Here is a 20,224-nt window from a genome sequence, read left to right as displayed (position 1 = left end):
GCAACAGAATCTGTTTCTTGGTCAATATTAGGGTGTTTTCTCTCTCTCTGTGCATGCATGTTACAGGAATAGAAAGTGACACTGAATTAAAGTAAATCATTTCTGTAATTTAGAATGACTCTGAAACAAAAATGTATTATATGAATATGTAAACAATAGGGGTGTGCCATACTTCGGAGTTCTGTTTCATAATTCGGAGATTCATATGATTCATTAATATGAATCTCCGAATTACTAATTGGAAAGGGACCCCTCTGAATCATTATGAATCGAAACACGAACCTCCAAAACTTTTGGAGAGATTCATAAAAATTTGTTGTTTCAGCGTGGTTTTTTCAGTGTAACATCCGCCATCATCTGTAATTGTCTGGGGTGGGAGGGGGCGGGGGCTGATGTGATTGACAATGGGAACTGCATGCTTTCCCCCCCTTGTTAGCCAATCAGAAGAAGAAAGTCAATCATGCGGCTTTCTGCAAAGCTAATCTCCCTTCAGCATGGCCGCTGTAATGGGTTGGATGAGGGCCAACAAGCTGAAGCTCAATCCTGACAAGACAGAGGTCCTCCAGGTCAGTCGTAAGGCCGATCGGGCATAGGGTGGCTACCTGTGCTTGACGGGGCGCACTCCCCCTGAAGGCACAGGTCTGCAGATTGGGGGTCCTCCTGGACTCATCGCTGTCACTTGATGCTCAGGTGTCGGCGGTGGCCGGGAGGGCCTTTGCACAGCTAAAGCTAGTGCGCCAACTGCGACTGTACCTTGAGAAGTCTGACTTGACCATGATGGTCCACGCTCTGGTTACCTCAAGGATGGATTACTGTAATGCACTCTACGTGGGGCTGCCCTTGAAGACGGTCCAGAAATTGCAGTTGGTACAACAGTCAGCAGCCAGGTTACTAACTGGAGCTGCTTATAGGGTGCGGACAACCCCCCTGTTCAAGCAGCTCCACTGGCTGCCGATTATATTCTGGGCCCAATTTAAGGTGCAGGTTATTACCTATAAAGCTCTAAATGGTTTGGGACCTGCCTTTCTTCATGACCGCGTCGTCCCCTATGAACCCACCCAATCACTGAGATCTTCCGGGAGGCCTTTCTCTCACTTCTACCCTCCTCACAACTGCGGTTGGTGGGGACAAGAGAGAGGGCCTTCTTGGTCGTAGCTCCCAGACTCTGGAACTCCCTCCCCAGGGAGATTAGGTTGGCTCCCTCTCTACCTTCCTTCAGAGGGTTTTTAATAATCTATCCTGTATTTATTACGATTTTACCATTTATGTGTTTTAAATGCATTTTTTTATCCTGTATTTTTTGTTTTAATTGATATATTGTATTACTGTTTTATCTTTTTATAGTGTGATTTGTATTATGTTGCCTATATTTTGTCCTATGTAAGCCGCCCCGAGTCCCCGTGGGGAAATGGTGGCGGGGTATAAATAAAGTATTATTATTATCTCTGTGTCTTTGTGGTGTTTTCAGGAGAGAGAGATAAAGACGTGTGTTTGAACTTGTGTTCTGTTTCTCTGTTTTTCTTAAAACCGAAATTTATAGTAGCTTTTTACTAATTTCTGTCACTTCATATCCAGTTTACAACTTTCCTCTTTTGAAATTATCCAACCCCAAACTAGATTTTCCAAATTGCCATAGCTAGTTAGCTAGCTATACTCCTTTCCTGCCCTTGCCTTCCTTTCAAATCCTTCTGTTCTTCTGTATATTAGTGTATTGTTGTATGCCTATTCTCCTATGCCCCACAAAATATAACAAAAATAACAAAAGAGCCCTTTGTTCATGTTTGTAGGCCTGTGTCATCTTCTATGTATTTAAACTGTTTGTTTATCTACTTTCCTTTTCCTTGCTGTTTTTCTGGCTTGTATGTGTGCAAACCACACACAAGCAGCTAGCTGGTGCAAACAACCACAAATACAAATTAATAAAGTGCTTTAACACCAACATTTATATATTTTATATACATAATGAATCCTGGGGTGGGTACTGGCTCCAGTGGCCATCCTGGTGGCTCCAGTGTTCACCAGGCTTTCAGAGGAAGAGGTATGATTTCTGCTACTGCCATTTCAACAAAATAAAACACACCTCTCTTGGTGCTGCTGCTGCTGAGGTTGGGGCACAACTTGGAGCCTCTCAATCTGGGCTAGCAGTGCTCATGTTCATTATTGCTAAGGAGGAGGCAAAACTGAATTTGTCCTCTGAGACACCTGAGAAGCTTATACAGGATTTTTAAAAGATAATATTTATTTTTTAGTAGAGAATAAAATCCGAGGAAAAGGGGGAGGATAGTATGTGATGGGGAGAGAGAGAGAGAAAAAAAGTAAGAAAAAAAGTTAATCTAATAAAATTGAGGGGGGGGGAGAGGGAATGATCCACTTCCAGGTGCTAGTGGAGAATCCCACGCATGCAGTGTGCAACTACCTCAAAATAAAAAATCGGTAGGGGCAAAGACATAAAACATCTGTCTATGACTGAGATGCAGATGCATTTCAAGAGGCACCACCTCCTGCAAATTGGCATGGCTTCTTAGGCTGGGACTGGTTGTGGCAGAAGCAGCAACAGTCCCCCTACTGCTGGAAGGGAGAAGAGAAAGACCACCCTAGAGCAGTAGGATATGACAACCAGGGACAAGGGCAGAGTGAGTGGCAAGCTTCCCTCTGTGAGGGAGATCACCCAGCACCTGGGAGATATTCTGGCTCTCAATGACCAGCCCTTCCTGATGGTGGAGCAGGAAAGGTTTAATCATTTGATGGTGCTGGTGACTCCCCACTACAAGGTCCCCTTGCATACCACCTTCTCAAGGACGTTGGCGATGTCCCTGTATTGGGGCTGCAGGGAATGTGTGGAGCAGTTGCTGGATGGTGCCAGTTGGATGTCCCTCTTCAAAAAAAAAGGATGAGCTTGTTTGGGATGCTTTAGCTGGAGATCACAGAGTAAGGTTGGATATGATGGCCCATGAAGACCCTTTCAACTGTATGGATCTATAATTCTTCTTTGTTTTTAAGGTGGTGGATGTTTTTTCCTGAGCATCAGGTCCACAGATATGATATGGCTTATTTTGTATTTCATCTTTTCACTCCGATTCAAATAGGATACTGTGGCACTTACAAAGTTGCAGAAAACCTGAACAAAAATGAAACTTTTGGGGAGGACATGGAACACATTTTCATGAGCTATTGCTCTGCTGTTCACCACAAAAAGCAAACTAGAAAGTGTTAGCCTGAGGTCCAACTGGTTCTGTTTAGAAACTTTGTTTTACATAGCTTTGGGGTACACATCAAGAAACATAGGAAGTAACCTTGTATGATACCATACTATTATACCATCTGCATTGTTCATACTGACTAGCAGCATCTCTCCAGGAATGAAGATAGGGGCTTACCCTATGTGAAGTTGCCAGGAATTAAACTGGAAATCCTCAGTTAGCATTTTGTGCTTGCTGATTCCATTTTTGTTTTTCCACATAAGTTTCCCTGCATCTTTGTAACATGCAGCCATTTTTCTTCTGCTCCCCAGTATCTGCTCCATTTGACTGAATATTAACATGTAATTGGTAAGTAAATCTATCAATATATATATATATATATATATATATATATATATATATATATATAGACTAAGCTCTTTTTTTTCTTTATTAAGCCATCTTTATGTATGGGTGCATGTGGAACTGGTTATTATTAATCTTCTGCCATCTGGCTCTTGAACAGAAGTTTATAATTATACCTGTCTTCAAGAACCATTGTGGTGTAGTAGTCTGACTGTTGGACTATTTCTGGAGACTAGTGTGAATCTATGTTCAGCCATGGAAAACAACTGGGGCTGGATCTACGCTGCCCTATATCCCAGGATCTGATCCCAGATTATCTGTTTATCCCAGATTATCTGGCAGTGTAGACTCATATAATGCAGTTCAAAGCAGATAATCTGGGATCAGATCCTGGGATATAGGGCAGTGTAGATACAGCCTTGGTGATCTTTGGCAAGTCACTTTCTCTCAAGTTCAAAACAAGGCAAAGGCAAACCCTTTCTGAATAAATCTAGCCAAGAAAACCCCATGCCTTAGTGTCACCATAAGTCAGAGAAGACTTGAAGGAACAGAAACCACCACTCCAGCAAATACTTCAACTAATGAAGTTCCTGGGCTTTACATCTTTCAGAGCAGCTTTGGTAGCAGAGGCAGAAATAACATTGAAAGACTAGGGATTGGTTCACACACCATAAAAAAGAAGTGCAATTCAATAGGTTCAGTATACTTTTTATGCAAACTTACAATATGCACATGTGAAATGAAATTATCAGGTCACATAAGCTTCATACTTACAACCTTCTAGAGAACACTAGAGAATATCGGTTAAAAAGAAAGTTGGTGTAACTACTAATATCCCCTTTTTTATATCAGAGAACTAGATGGGCTTAGTATAACTCAAAGGAGGAAAAGTAGTGTGGCTTGATTAAGGTGAGGTCATAAGTGTTCAACCTGCAATCTGGCCTCTGTAAATCCACAGGGGCAGGGAAAAAATAAATAGGCCAAAGGAAATGGAAATTTGACTAGATTCTCATCCAAAACAACAGTCTGCCTTGATGAAAATCCTTGGATATACACACTTACTCTTTGCTGGATAACAGGCTGGTGAGTAGTGCTAACAATCTTGAATTATACAGCAATTTTCATCCAGCTGTAACCATTCATTGGACTGGGGCAGACTTGAAGCTCGATCCAATGAGTACCAGGTAAAAAACTGCATGTAGTGTACCTTATATGGTGCTATCTGGAGAGCTCTATTTATAGGGTAGGAGGAGTGAGGACATTGGACCCCCCAAAATCACCTCAAATAAAATGTTCCTTCAATCCTCATACTTCTAGCATTGGTAGAAACATCTATTGAGTATTTAGAAATACACTTTAGCATCTTACGAGAAGAGGAAGGCAATGTTCCAAATGGAATATGAACACAGCAAATATATGTATCATGTTGTTGTTATGTAACTCCAAGTCATTTCTGATTTATGGTGACCCTCAGATGATTCTATCACAGGGTTTTCTGGGGCCCAGAGTATTGATTTGCCCAAGGTCATCCAATGGGTTTCTATAGCCAAGTGGGGAATTGAATATTGGTCCACAGAGTTATAGTTCCCTTCAACACTGCAACTCTATCCCAGGATCTGATCCCAGATTATCTGTTTATCCCAGGTTATCTCGCAGTGGGAACTCATATAAAGCAGATATTATAGGATATAGGGCAGTGTGGAGGAGGCCATAGTTCAACACCCAAACCACTAGTTCTAGGTTTGAGCAATTTCAACATCGGTTATGCTAGAACATTGAGGAGTGAAGTACAAATTAATTTTGGAGAACAGCATTCTCATTTGGAGGGGCTATACCAAAGTAATTGTGTGTTCGACTAAAACTGCCATAATGCCCAGCCAACATAGAAATGCTGTTCTCCATCCTGGTTGTGTCCACTTTAATTATGGGTTGGCTGCCCTTAAAAATGGGTGGGAGAACCTCAGTAGAGAATGATGTACCATTTTAGAGAAGACATGTTTACCAAGGCAGTAGCCACACATCATTTATTTTCATAAAATGGAAAACTTGCTCTGGACAGTATCAATAAAAAGGAGGAATAAATATGGGACTGTCTACGCCTCCTTCACCTGCTCTCCCGGGCTGTGGCGCAGACGGGAGAGCAATGAGTCACTGACCAGGAGGTCATAAGTTCGAGGCCCGCTCGGAGCTATGTTTGTTTGTCTTTGTCCTGTGTTAAAAAGGCATTGAATGTTTGCCTAATATGTGTAATGTGATCCGCCCTGAGTTCCCTTCGGGGTGAGAAGGGCGGAATATAAATGATGTAAATAAATAAATAAATAACAGCACTTACAATGAGCTACCCATGAATCATAGAATCATAGAATCATAGAGTTGGAAGAGACCTCTTGGGCAATCCAGTCCAACCCCCTGCCAAGAATCTGGGCTGCACCAATGTTTTACTTCTTTAGCAGCTGCTCATCATTTTTTTAGGGACCTAAGTTGTGTTCCAGTACGGGGTCATGGCATGAGCCATTTGGACTGGCTGGCTACCATCTAATAGCTGTTCAAAAGTCAATCATTGGAAAAAGGAGCTAATATCTTGGTACAAAACTAAGCTGTACACCATATGTTTTAACATTACAAAAAGGAAGTTGTTTAGGGAGTAAAAGATGCAGCCCTCGCAAGTTTTCTTTGTGGGAATGTTTTTTTTTTTTACAAAAAGGAAAAAGGGTGAAGAGCTTCATCTTCCTTAAGGGGAAATGCCTTTGCAATGCATGTAACAAAAAGGAGTTGTGCATTTTTTTTATTTTAAAAAGTGGGAATGGTAAACTCTAAACCAGGAAAAGATAAAAGGACATGGGGACAAATGTCTCAAAGGACTTTCAAATCTTTTATGTAAGGTAGCCAACATTTCTTCTACAGATTTATAGAGCAGTGCCTTGAGCTCCACAAATTACCAGATGAAGCTCTTCATAAAATGAAAATATCATTTGTATTTGAAGCTGTTTTTGAAAAATGTGGAAGATTTACCTCCCTATCTATAAGACTGAGGGATTTGCTACACCAGCAAAATAATCCAGCTGAAATTTAGTGTACTATGCCCTGGTAGTTAGTTACATTCCATCCTTGTCCCAGTGCTACACTACTTGTTATATATCTCACATTGTATTGATGTTCACATGTTCCCTGACCAAATCAGATCAGAACTCCTTTGTTTCTCCTCTCCTCAGGGCCATCACTTGCTTCCCAGCTGAGCCCAGCCATGAATGAAACATGGAGCCCTCATCATTGAAAAGGCGAAATAAACGGTACCTTTCTCCACTGGCTTCTAAAGCACCACTGCTGCCTTCCTTGCCAAACACCTCCTTGACAGAGCCCTGCTGCCAAACTCATGTGTTTTGAGTTTAGAAATAAAGTGCCCAGTGAGGGGGTAGTCTACTCAACTCTGGGTTTTTCTCAGAAACTGTGGTGCAAGAAGTGATTTTAAAAAAGCGCATTAAAGGCTAAAATAAGTGCTTTCAGGATTAAATTGACTGTATAGCGTGTGTTCCTACAGCACCGGAATACAAGTGGGTATAGATTTATTTTCTGGCATAGTAAAAAGCTACATACAAGTGTCTTTTAGAAAATTATCCACTTGATGAAATGGTTGGCTTCCTGCCCCACCCTTATACAGCAGGTCAATCCTAAGTGACATGATTCACTTTATGGGGATACTGCAATTCTTCATCTCTCCTAAGTAATATCCTCTCTTCTCTCTTCATGCTGACACGTGAGCAAACCACAAGAGGATGGTGCTGTATGCTTGCTCAAGTCAATTATTTTTATCAAGTAGGGAATAGCCTCACTTCCCTTTTCTCAACAAAATGATGATTCTTCCACTTGCATCAGTCTCTTGCAAAAGCGAACCAGCTTATGGACTGATAATAAGAAGCCACCAGACCAAGGCTGTAGCCAGAAAAAAATTCGGAAGGGGTTTTGAAAATTGGGGGGGGGGGTTGAACCCCTAGCACCCCCCCCCCCGCTACAAACCTGTCAATATCTGCTTCAGACAGTGCCTGGAGGGACTCTTAATGTTTTGCGTCTCATAGACTTAGCATGGGGATTTGGTTAACCAGTTAAAATTCATGAGTAAACCAGGGTTTTTTTTTATAACCTGAAAAATTTCGGGGGGGGGGGGTTGAACCCCTAACCCCCCCTCGCTACAGGCCTGAACCAGACCTAAGTAAGCCAGCTTCTGCAACCTTGGCCTTGTCAGTGTCAACGTGAAGATAGGCCAATTTATGTGATCACATTAAGTACATAGACCTGTCTTACACATCTTGGTGCCAGCTACATATTTTTGACTGCCACTGCCTTAGCTCACATGGTCAGTAATAGGAGATAATGGTTGTTGAAGTCTCATATACCTGGAAGACACCACTTTGCAGGAAACTGATATACAGTAGCTGTTTCCATTTATCTTGATGGTGCTTAACATATGGTGGAATATCCACACAACTGCATCATCGTGGATCCAGTTCACATTTCATGCCACATTAGTTAAGGTCCCATTCAACTTCCTGGATGAAAGATTGAAAACAATTTTTGGATAATGCAATATAATAGCATAGAGCCATGTATGCTTGCAGTATGCTCCCATGGATGGGTTAATCATGTAGGGTTTTCTCCCATACTTGACACCCTTCAAGGCTTTTGAATGGCAGTTAGGTAGGGACAATTCATAAAACCTTGCTTGTAAATCTAATTTATCTTCCATCTTTCTCCCAACATGGGACACAAGATGGTTTAGAATATAGAATAAAACAAAGTAACGTAACAACACAATAAGGACCAGATGTTTACATTAATCATGTGTATGGCTCTGTAGCATAAAACTGCACACCTAGAAGCAGCTTCATAGGAACAAAAAATGTAAATAAAATGGTAAAATGTAGAACATAGGGCTTTTTCATATATATATTCAAACAATCTTATCACAAGGGCAGGATTTCAGCGGCATATGCTGGCGCTGCCCTACATCATCCATGGAGCCCACTGGCTCCCATGAAATGATGCTAATTAACTATAGTAGAGAGGAAATAGAAGAAACTAAAAATAATTATAAGATTAAAGTTATTGAAAGTTTCAAATATTTTGGGAAAAATATAGCTACATTTTTTAAAAAAAGCTTAATTTTGATAAGTTGAAAGAAAAGATAAAAGAAAAACTACTCAGATATATAAAAAATTAAAGTTGTCATGGTTTGGAAGAATAGCACTGTGTGAAATGAAGATTTTATCCAAAATAAACTTATTCTGAAGGCTACCATAGAATTATAACAGGGAGAATTTTAAAAAATGGCAAAAGATTCTAAATAATTTTTGTAATGGAAATAAAAAACCAATAATAAATAAAAATTTATGGTATATATCCCTGAAAGAAGGAGGATTAGGTATTCCAAACATTAATTTGTAGTATATTGCTAATAAAATAAGACAAATATGATATATAGATTAGAAAACTTGATTTGGGAAGAAATAGGAGAGATAAGGAATAAAGATTGTTTCTTTCTTACACAGGATAATAAATGTCTCAAGGAAATAAAAAAAAACCCCAATCATTAGAACCACAATACAGACTTGGCAAAATAAATAAATAAATAAATAAATAAATCATTCGCTCTGGAATATCATCATGGATTAGAGTTGTAGATCTAGGAAAATTTCAAGAGAACTTTAAGACATGACTCACAGAAGCAGCTTCATAGGAACAATAAAATATAGATAAAATGGTAAAATGTAGAACAAAGGATATCTATAACATGTTTTGTTTTTGTCATATGTATTCAAACAACCTGTGATGCCTAGGGCACCTTTGGCCCCTGACCTTGTGGCCATTACTGTCCAGGACAAAGAAGACTTTGGTGTTCTCCCACATCAGCAAGATTCAACTTCTTTCCAGATGCCTTCTGTTGACATTTCCGAGCCAGAGCCAATTAAGGATGCCCTTGAAACAGTGTCGGCTCTCCCAGATTCTCCTGAAGGGTTAGTGTTTGATTGCAGGGCTTTTTTGAAAACAGAGAGATCGCAGAGACAAAGTTTGAGGAGAAGCGCCAGATTAGCGGAGCATGGTGACTATGGCTAAGCCCTGTTCTCTTGGGAAGAATTTGGGAGTCAGACACCTGGCACGGTGACTATGACAAGCTCAGTTCTCCTGGGACGTTTTAGGGAGTCGGGCACCTGGTTTGGGGAAGCTTATGAACTTCAATAAAAGTATTGCGCTGGGAACTTTCCTTTGCGGTGTCAACTTTACTTCTGACTGAGAAGCATCATTGTCTCTAGCTCTTGGAATCCAAGTGGCCTGAAGGTGCGCTTACTCTTGAGTAGACCGGGCGCCGGTCTACCTCTTTGCCCAAGTTTGGACTTTCTTTCCTGAAAGGTTAATTGCTTATTCAACTTTGCTGCTTATTTCCTTTTGGAACTTTATTTGCTTTAATAATAAATAATAAAGATATTATATTGTTATTGGCCTCTGTGTTGTTTTTCAGTGCTCTCGCTGCCTAGGGGTGTAACACAACCTCATCACAAGGGCAGTATTTCAGCAGCATATGCTGACTCTGCCCTACATCACCCATGGAGCCCACCAGCTCCCATCAAATGATGCCGGTGGTGGGGATCTATGGGTGAAGTAGGGTAGAGCTGGTACATGCCATGGCAATACAGAAGGCTTCCCATGTTGCCATAGGAAGCAATGGGGGAAAGCCACATGATTGATACTTCCCCCCATGGGATCGTCCTCAATAGAGCAGCAATATGGGGCAGGGGGTGCCGGGTTGCCCACACTTCCTGACGATGCAAGACAATGCGGTGCGGCCATGTGACAATAACACTTACATGACCTGATCTAGTTTCCATTTGTGTCTCAGACTAGTCTGTTAATAATTTGACTTAATATATTTATTCACCAATTATTCTTACATCACTGTTATCTGAGTAGTCAGTGAAAGTCTTGTATTCTTTTCTTCCTCTGTCATTACCAAGTGAAATTTCTCACAGTTCAGTTTTCCTTTTTGTTAATTATTTTAGTTCATGTTCATATGTACAACACATGATTTATTACATTCTTTCGACATTCTTATACCAATATAAAAATTTCAGTTATTACATTATTTGGGCAGTCTTATACCAATTACATACAAAACTTGGAAAAGATTATATCTCCATCACCGACATTTTCATTGTCATGTCACTTATTATAGTGCACATTTTATTTGAAAAGAAGCTTCATGAAGGATGGAGCCCCAAAATAAATATTGCATTTTCTACTTGAGGGAATTAAAAATATAACATCTGTAGTGATGGGAAATCATCAGGGACCTCACGTAGGGCCATGCCCCAGAGTTTCCCCATTACACAACTTGAGATGGAAGGAAGGAAGTAATTTATGAGCTAACTCTGAGTAACAGAGAGATATGGTTAAAGATTGTGAAACCAAAGAAGTGTAAAGATATGATTGAGAAGTAGTATTCTACACATAGACACACATTTTAATAGGTTGTACTTTTTTTTGCAGACTGCCTTGGAAAGGTGATTGAAGAAAAGTCTGAAAGTACAACTAATGAAAAATGAATATAGAACAGGACATTTGTGTACAGTTACAGATCTGGGTTGAAACAAGACTAATGTGGATTGTTTTGTTGCGTGCTTTCAAATCATTTTTTTGATTCTTGATTATCCTAAAGTGAATCTATAATGGGTTTTTCTTTGCAAGATCTGTTCAGAAGGGATTTACCTATACCTTTCTTTAAGAATGAGAGTGTGATTTTCCCATGGTTGGTCAGGCTGGATCTACATTGCCCTATACCCCAGGATCTGATGCAAGATTATCTTCTTATCCCATATTATCTGGCAGTGTAGACTTCTATAATCCAGTTCAAAGCAGATAATCTGGGATCAGATTCTGGGATATAGGGCAGTGTAAAAGAGGCCTCTGTGAATTTCCACAACTAAATAGAGATTCAAACTCTGGTCTCCAGGGTCATAGTCCAATGCTGAAACCACTACATGACAATTAATGGTATACTAGTTCATCAGATTTTTGTGTTGTGTACAGTAGAGTCTCACTTATACAAGCTAAACGGGCCAGCAGAACCTTGGATAAGCAAATATCTTGGATAATAAGGAGGGATTAAGGAAAAGCCATTTAACATCAAATTAGGTTATGATTTTACAAATTAAGCACCAAAACATCATGTTATACAACAAATTTGATAGAAAAAAAGTAGTTCAATATGCAGTAATGTTATGTTGTAATTACTGCATTTACGAATTTAGCACCAAAATATCACGATATATTGAAAACATTGACTGCAAAAATGCCTTGGATAATCCAAAACCTTGGATAAGCAAGTCTTGGATAAGTGAGACTCTACTGTACTTGAAATGTGTGGGGAAGTTGCATAAGGGAGATGGTAGTCTTTTCATCTCTACAATTCTTTTTCCTTTGCATTCTTTTAATTTTTTATATCAATCACTATTTTATTTTCATAATTGTCATAAGTTTACTTTTTTCATCAGTAGGAAATTGGAAAGAAGCTAAAGGTGATTGATTACCTATCTGCCTGATTATAGCTTTTGCACAATAAATTTTAAAAAGTTATTACATTGCTCTCTTTGCTTCTGAGGAAACAATGTAAACCCTCTATGAAATCTTGCTAAGAAATACTTGTGTTAGGATTGCTCTGAGTTGGAAATTACTTGAAGGCATACAACAACACTACATAGTTAGAACTTTACACTCATTGCCTTGGTTAAATAAAAGTTAGCCTCCTTTTTTAACCCACCCCCTTTTTAAATAAGATATGCTGACAAATTAGTATTCCACTGTGCAGTCTTATGGTGTCTTCTGAGAAGTTAGCCTCAAACCATTTAATTGAACCTTTTCTGGTATTGGCTGGTGACTTCCATGTCAATTGTCAATGAGTCTAATATGGGATTCAATTTGAACTTCAAAAGAAGTTGTCCAGACCAAGAAGAAGAAGAAGAAGAAGAAGAAGAAGAAGAAGAAGAAGAAGAAGAAGAAGAAGAAGATAACCACTTGTAGTTTCTTTAAAATTTGATCTAAACTCAAGAATGAGTTCAACGCCCTAATGTCATAGGAGCAACTAACTGCCTCTGGCATTTTCCCAGCTAGGAATGTATAGAACTGGAACCTGAAACAATAATCGTGATTCCAACAATAACACTGGATGGAAAGTTTAAAGCTAATTAGAATCAATGTCCATGGAGAGCAATGGGATCTAAGTTAAGTATAACATATGCAAAGAGGGAGACTATACTACAGGTAGTTTGGTTCAGTGAAGAAAACAATGACCCTGAATTTGCAAAAGTTGAGCAGACCTGTTGATGATTGGGCTCATTGAGGTTTCTATTTCATAGGATTGTGATAAGATGAAATTGACTTGATGGTAAATTGGAACAATAACTGTTCAAATACTAGATATTATTTTAATTCAAAAAGTTAAAAAAACTAATCCTATTACTACTATTACACTGGAACCTCAAACAATAATAGTGGTTACAATAATAACACTGGATGGAAAGTTTAAAGCTAATCAAAATCAATGTCCATGGAAAGCACCATGGACATTGATATCAATGGTGCGGCTATCAATTAGGTCTGAACCTCAACTGAAACCATGGTTTGGCCTTCATGAAAAAAGATTTTGATGACCTATAGTGGGAGTCCTGCAGAAAACAATGACAATGGTGTCCCAGTGTGCATGGTGGGAAAATGGAAATTAAGTCCCATTGACTCACTAAATGAACAGACACACTTCCTCTTTCTCAGACCATGGTGATGGACAATGAAACTATAAGCACAGTGCAACAAAACAAAACACTAGCACAGTTATCTCAGTAGTTCATTCATTCCTTCTCTCTTTTTTCATTGTGAGTGAGGCAGTGAGGCTTTCCCATAACATCACCTTATAAAAAATATCTGTTTGGGCGCTTTAGACAACAATAGCACTGACTTAGGGCACATTTACACTGTAAACTTTTAATAAACATGGTTCTTGGTTGGGATTGTGTTATGAAGACATCTTTGGAGTCACAATGGTGCTGAAACAGAAGTCACAAGGGCTGAGAAGTAATGTTGGGAATACTTTGATTATGTGTTCCTGCATGACAGGGGGTTGGATTGTATGGTGCTTGTGGTCCCTTCCAATTCAATGAATCTGTGATTCAATGGGTGAACAGGAAGAACAAAACTTTGAGGGGTACCTTACACAGATCATTTAAAGTCCTCCTAAAAGCTTTCCCTTTTCTCTCCTAATATGTCCGCTATTGAGAATTTGACTAAGTCCTGGTTCCAATTAATTTTATCCGGACTGAGAGAGTTGACTTTACAGCTCATAACAGAAGGTGTGCTATAAATGTTTGTGTGTGTGTGTGTATGGTGCTAGTTGAAGAATGATATCTGTAAATTGGAACAAAGTCCTGATAAAGCATAATCTGTCTTGTTATCCTTATGGTACTATTTCAAATCCATGATGAACTTATAGAAAACATGATAAAATAAGCATCTGTGACAACTTTATATATTCATTTCCTCTTTATTGCCATATGTGGCATTTAGTAGACCCTTCAACACCCAAATTTTCTGGAAATGTGGTTTTGATCTGAAAAGAAACTTTAAACACTTTTTAAAAAGAAAATTCCTTTTTTATTATTTGTCTTCAATTAATTTATTTGGTGGGGTGGAGATAGTTTCATTCCCATGTGTATCAAGGCTGCATGTGTGAAAGCACAGAAGCACCATATGAAGGACTAAATAACTGCCTCTAAGTAAATAAAATAACTGTAATAAAAAGTGAATTCTAGCCTTTTGTTGCTTTTGATTGTAAAATTGCCATGGGATTGAAGTAACTAGAGTGGTGCTTAATTTTAATAGTTTCATCATAGTAGACTGGCAGGGTATTAATTGTGTTAATGGTGATCATGTTGAATTCATTTGTTATTTATTGAATAGCCACCTGTGCACCCATATGGTTTACATCATTATTTAGTAGTAGTTAATGAAGCCGATAGGAGTTAGCAGAGGGGGAGAGAGAGAAAGAGAGAGAAAAAGAGAAAGAGAGGAAAGTAAATTGGGGCAACCTGTTTCTTTTTCAAAAAAAGGGCACTATTGCAATATGGAGATCATCCTGCATCCACCCACCCTCATCCCTTCCTCACTAATATATTCAAAGTATCCATACTCTCACTTCAGTACCAAAGGAGATGCAACACTTTGTGTTGTTCTTCAAATCCAAGATCAACCTCACTCATTACAGTGTTTTCTGGGTTTTGCAATTTTAATAAATTTTCTTGAATTGTTAGTATTTTGCACACAACTTCAACAGGAAAACACTGCACGTGAGCCTTGGCAGATTTTACAGATTAAATGAAGAAAGAACATGAAGGGAATGGAGTGGAGGGAAATGCATAGATCTCCATGACCACAAAGTGACAGATTTGGGTTTCGGTTGTGCAACACCAGAAACCAGTGGCAGGGTGAGGAGGGGGAGAGAGTCATGTGGAGGGAGTCAGCTTTGGTTGTCAGCAAAAGAGAAGAAGGAACATAACAGCAGGGTGTGGTTAAGCACAATGACCTACAGATAGTTCGCACATATGGCTCAGATGGTGATGTGTAATACTAAGCAGTAGACTGAAGATTTATGAATGTCTTATGTGCATATATACATATGTGAAACAGTAGGTGACTTGAATGACCAGGAAAACTTTGCACTAAAGTTTGTGTGGTGTCACATATGAGCGCTTTTAATAATATGACTATTTCTTTCATGCCATCTCACATATCTGCACACATGTCATATCTATATTTTATCAACATGATTATGTTACTAATCATGAATTAGTGGATCTCTCACTTGTGTGTTCAGTTGCCAAAGCAGGAGTTGAGCAACAACCAGTTCTACTGCAAGGTTTAATACACACACACACACACACACACACACACACACACACACACAAATCAAGTGTCAAAAGTCAGACACCAATGGAGAGCAAAACAGAGTTTAATTCAGTTAAAGCCCAAAAAAACAATTCAATAACCTAAAAATGGCTTAAAACACTTAACATTCAGTGTTATTAAGCAGTCTAAACAAAGAAACACCAAAAAATGAGAATTGGCGAATAATCCGGATTAATCAGGAATATAATCCGGATTAAATTTAAAGTCCTTCAAATAAGCCCAAAAGTTCAGAGCGGACTTAGAAAGAGCATACAAAGTAAAATAAACAGCTTTGAAGCCCCCAAAAAACCTACTAAAGCCCAGAAATACAGAAGCAACTTTGAACCCAAACAGGAACCCAAACCGGGCAGAAAAGCTCTCAACTGAGAGCAGCTAAGCAAGCGGAGCTGAAGGACACTGGTGGGCTAGCGGCAACCGCTGCAGAGCAAAACGCCAAGCCAGGAGTTAAGGGAGCAGAGAGAGAAGCGTCGTCAAGCCGGTCCGAGGTTGGGATGGGGAGACAGCATCAAACTGCTGCAGGAGCAAAGCCCAAGCCAGGAGTTTAAAGGTGCAGGGCGTAGAAGCGTCGTCAAGCCAGTCTGAAGTCGAAGTGGGGAGACAGCGTTAACTCGCTACAGGAGCGCAGGCCAAGCCAGGAGCCCAAGGAGCAGAGCGTAGAAGCATCGTCAAGCTGGTCCGAAGTCGGGATAGGAGACAGCGTCAGGGTCAGGAAACAAGCCAGGAGTCAGGAGCAGAAAGCAGTCACGGAATAGCGAGCAACGCCAAGCAGCGTTTAAAGGCAAAGAGGAGAGCCGAGTCGAGTTCCAGTCCAAGGTCCAGGGATTGAAGTCATCAAAATGAGATCCACAACATGGAATGGCACAGAAAGCCAAAGCAACGAGGGCGAACAGCAGATCTGTTGCAAAGTCCCAGTCCAGTCTTCAGTAACACGCACAGGAAACCCAATGGTGCCCAGCAACACCTTGCCACACGCAAAGTATAATGGCCAAACATTCCCAATTTATCCAGGTCTCCCTGGGCGTCCAAACCTCTAACGCCCAAAGAACAGGTGTCCCAACTTCTTAATCTGAATCAGAGCTCCACACAGCCAACGCCCTTGGGTCAGGCATCCCAAATTCTTCATCAGAGTCCCAATCATCTTGCCCACGCCCAACTCTATCCACATCTGTGGACCCACCCTCATTCCTCCAAACAGACCAAATGGGATCTGCTTCTGAAGGTACCCAAGTCTCTCCAGCATCAGCAGCATCCATGGGTCCCGATTCCTCCCCAAGCACCTCCGGTGCCCATGCCCAGTCTGTGCCCACTTCCTCCGTTTCCACCTGTTCCCCAGCATCCATTTCCACTTCAAGATCCCCACATGAATCCTCCTCAGAAGACTCCCCATTAATTTCCCTGACCCTCTTCCTATGCAAATCCTCCAACGAGCCCTCCTCGCAAGGGTTTTTCCTTCATCTCCTGATCCCACCACTATCATTGACAGCCTCCGAAGGTGCATTCACAACATCAAGCTTAGCCTTTTCTTTGTAAAACATAGAAAGGTAACTTATGACCTCATAAGACGGGCAAAATTGTCAGTTGTATGATGCTCCCTTTTCATTAGCAGCATAGAGCCCACCGGCTTCTATCCCTTCTGGTGGGGCTCCATGGTTCAGGTGAAGGAGTAGCATTGTAAGCTGCTGTGGTGGCAACATGGGAGGCTTCTCATGTTGCATAGGCAACAACAGGAGGAAGCTGGGCAGTGGATTCTTCCCCCCATGGAATGGGGTGAGGGGGAAGCCAGATGATGTGGGTCGTGGGATGACAGGTTCCTCATGCCCCTCCACTGGGCCCTGCCGGATTCACTATGATGCATGGTGAATCCCAGTTTTAATGTGATGAGGAAGTTAGTTACCACTGTTTAGTAGATGAAGACCATCATAGATGTCGAACTGGACATCATTAATTCTGTTATGCTTGTTCCCATCTACCGTCTAAAGAAAACTCCTAATGCTACCAATGAATATTTTCATTATACTTGTAGTTATCCATATTTTTTGACAAAATGTTTAGCACTTCTAGACAGTATTTCTTTGCTAGTATGGATTCTTAGATCATTCCATAATAAAATATTCCCATTTCAGTTTTCAGTGTTGATTTTCTTCCATACTGAATGTGATATCTCTGAACCTGTGATTCCCCCTGATATGTTGAAAGTGTTAATAAATAAACCTTAAAATCCTTGCAGGATGAAGTGGGATACACAAACTAGATGGTTCTGGCAAACCATGAGATGATAAAGTTATGGACCATAGGAATTGGGATCAGAAATCACAACAGGCACTGCTTAAGTAGACAATTTTGACACAATTACCAACATAAAAGGAATTTAACAACTCTGAAGAACCAGTGTAGTTAAATTCACAACTAGCAGGGCCATCCAGAAAGTTGAAAACAGGACCTCGAGTGTAGGTCGAAGATGGAAGACAAGGAACTGACCACACAATGTGAAGTGAAATTTCTTCAGTTTGGGTCTGAAAACTTAAAACTTTGTTTCCCAACAGATCTTTAGTTGTTATAGACAATGTCATGCCATTAATCTGTGGAGTAAACAACTATTGTACAATATGTGTATTCAAACACAAACAATTCAATTATTTGTTTTAGGGAATGAACAATTAGGTTTAATGGAGCACCATAAGTTCAAGATCTTCGCTATTCAAATGGCACCCTCAAATCTTGATCTCACATTATTGTATCTCCTTCTACTGTATTTCCTTTTCATTTTTTGAACTTGTTCTGTTTTAAAGATAGTTGAGTGTAGGAAGCATGCCAAGATTTACAAAGTTTGAGTTGGCTTTTGGGGATCCCTCCCACAAAGTAGGATGTGAAATATTTGGTTCAACATCCCTTTACATCCCTTCTTGAAAATACATACTCTTCTAAGTTTTTGAAAACAAAATAAACTTGTTCCACATCTCTTTGTCTGATAGTGGAGTGCTGAACACAAATGATTTTGAAAACCCCAAAAAAGTTATGTAAGAAAAAACAAACATCAAATGAATTAAGTACAGGGGTTAATGTCTGCCCAATCTGGCCCACCCATATGTAATTGAGCATAAAACTGACATAATGTAACTGACATAATGTTTCTATTGGTTTCAAACTCAGCTTACTGACATGAAAGGGTGAACTCTTGCATGGGAGAAGGTGGAGGCAGCACCTGGGCTTTGATTACAGTGTGAATTCTGGCATCCTTAATCCCTCTTTTTTTCAGGAAATAATCACTGGAATTATGGCTTATCTACACTGGCCAAAAAACCAGACTCACCACAAATGCACCACTGTCCATCTCCATGATGCAAAGCAAATTCTGGTGAGTATCCTCATTTTGGGGATTCAATCCAATTTTGTCCCACTTTAGAAAAAGGTGGGGGATACTCTGGAGTTTGCTGAATCGCTGTACTATCCCAGGGCTTCATGAAAGACTAGTCAAAACAGAGGATGTGTAGACTATTCTCCACTGGCCATAGAACACCGGCTATTGTAGTGACGTCTGCTGATGTCAGAATGGGAAACTGTTCAATCCCCCCCCCCTTCTAGCTGATCATGCAAATGCCCATACTAACATCAGCAGGCCAGCACTTGCACAATGTTCTCTGGACAGTGAGGAGTGTTGGTGGTGAAATAATAATAATAATAATAATAATAATAATAATAATAATAATAATAATAATAAATGAAACTTTATTTATACCCCGCCACCATCTCCCCAAGGGGACTCGGGGCAGCTTACATGGGGTGGAGCCCGGACATTGAGGGTGAAGTGACAGCCCAGCTGTGCCAATGCTCTTTTGGCCTATCTAGACATTGGCCCCAGATTCAGCACATATGTGTTTAATCCAGAGCTGCTACTGGCCAGATTTACACTGGAGTAACTTGCCTTGTCTGGGTACACCCTTGGTAGCATAAAGGAAATTTTTCCATATCTCCTTGCCCTTCCATACTACCAACTCAGAGTGACATGTTGTGCACTGAAATTTCCTCTGTTCTTACTTTGCCATTGAGAGAAGGAAAAGGGAATGTAATAAAGCACTTTATGAAACAAGATGTAATTCATGCTCTTCTTCAAATGGCAGGATGGATGTTGAAAAAATGGTCAAACAATTTCTAAGAATCAAGCTAAATCGAGGTTGTGGTTTTTTTGTCTTCCTTTCACATTCATGCTTTATCTCAAGTTCATTACATCTTGTTTATGAAGAAACTGGTATATTTTAATTAAGTCCTTAAAAAAACAGAACTTAATTCTTACCCAATTTTACTGGCTGAATCAGGTTTCACATCAAAGAAAGGACCACATCCCTATATATCACACTGATGTTTAAGATTACAAGAGGGCAATCTTCATTTAATATCATCACTGTGATATCATCACAATATCAAGATTTCTCCAATTTAGGACTTAAAGTCCAGGGTTCCTTGTTCTAAAGAGGCTTCAAACAAATGTAAGTAGAATACCCCTTCAGATTTCATTGGATCTTAGAGACATTTGGGATGGGTCTGTATGAATACCCATTTGACTTTGACCAAGGTCCTGCTTGCTTGTGTAACTGTACTGGCAGAAGAGGCAAAGATGGAAATAGAGTTGTGGCAAAGGGAAGGAATCTGTGGCTACTTTGCTGAGAGGGGAGAAAATAGAA

At 40.0% G+C, this 20,224-nt stretch overlaps 1 long non-coding RNA gene across 1 annotated transcript in view; it reads left to right on the top strand.

The window, feature by feature from the left end:
- The first annotated feature begins 2,295 nt into the window (after positions 1-2,295).
- LOC134298476 (uncharacterized) overlaps positions 2,296-20,224 on the top strand; it is a 58,685-nt gene continuing 40,756 nt past the window's right edge. The window contains exons 1-2 of the long non-coding RNA XR_010005577.1: positions 2,296-3,548; positions 6,758-6,835. This is a non-coding gene — a long non-coding RNA (uncharacterized LOC134298476). The remainder of the gene's footprint in view (positions 3,549-6,757; positions 6,836-20,224) is intronic.

This window comes from Anolis carolinensis, chromosome 4 (genome assembly GCF_035594765.1).
Source record: "Anolis carolinensis isolate JA03-04 chromosome 4, rAnoCar3.1.pri, whole genome shotgun sequence".
Classification (NCBI taxonomy): domain Eukaryota; kingdom Metazoa; phylum Chordata; class Lepidosauria; order Squamata; family Dactyloidae; genus Anolis; species Anolis carolinensis.
This window is presented reverse-complemented; position numbering and strand designations above follow the sequence as displayed.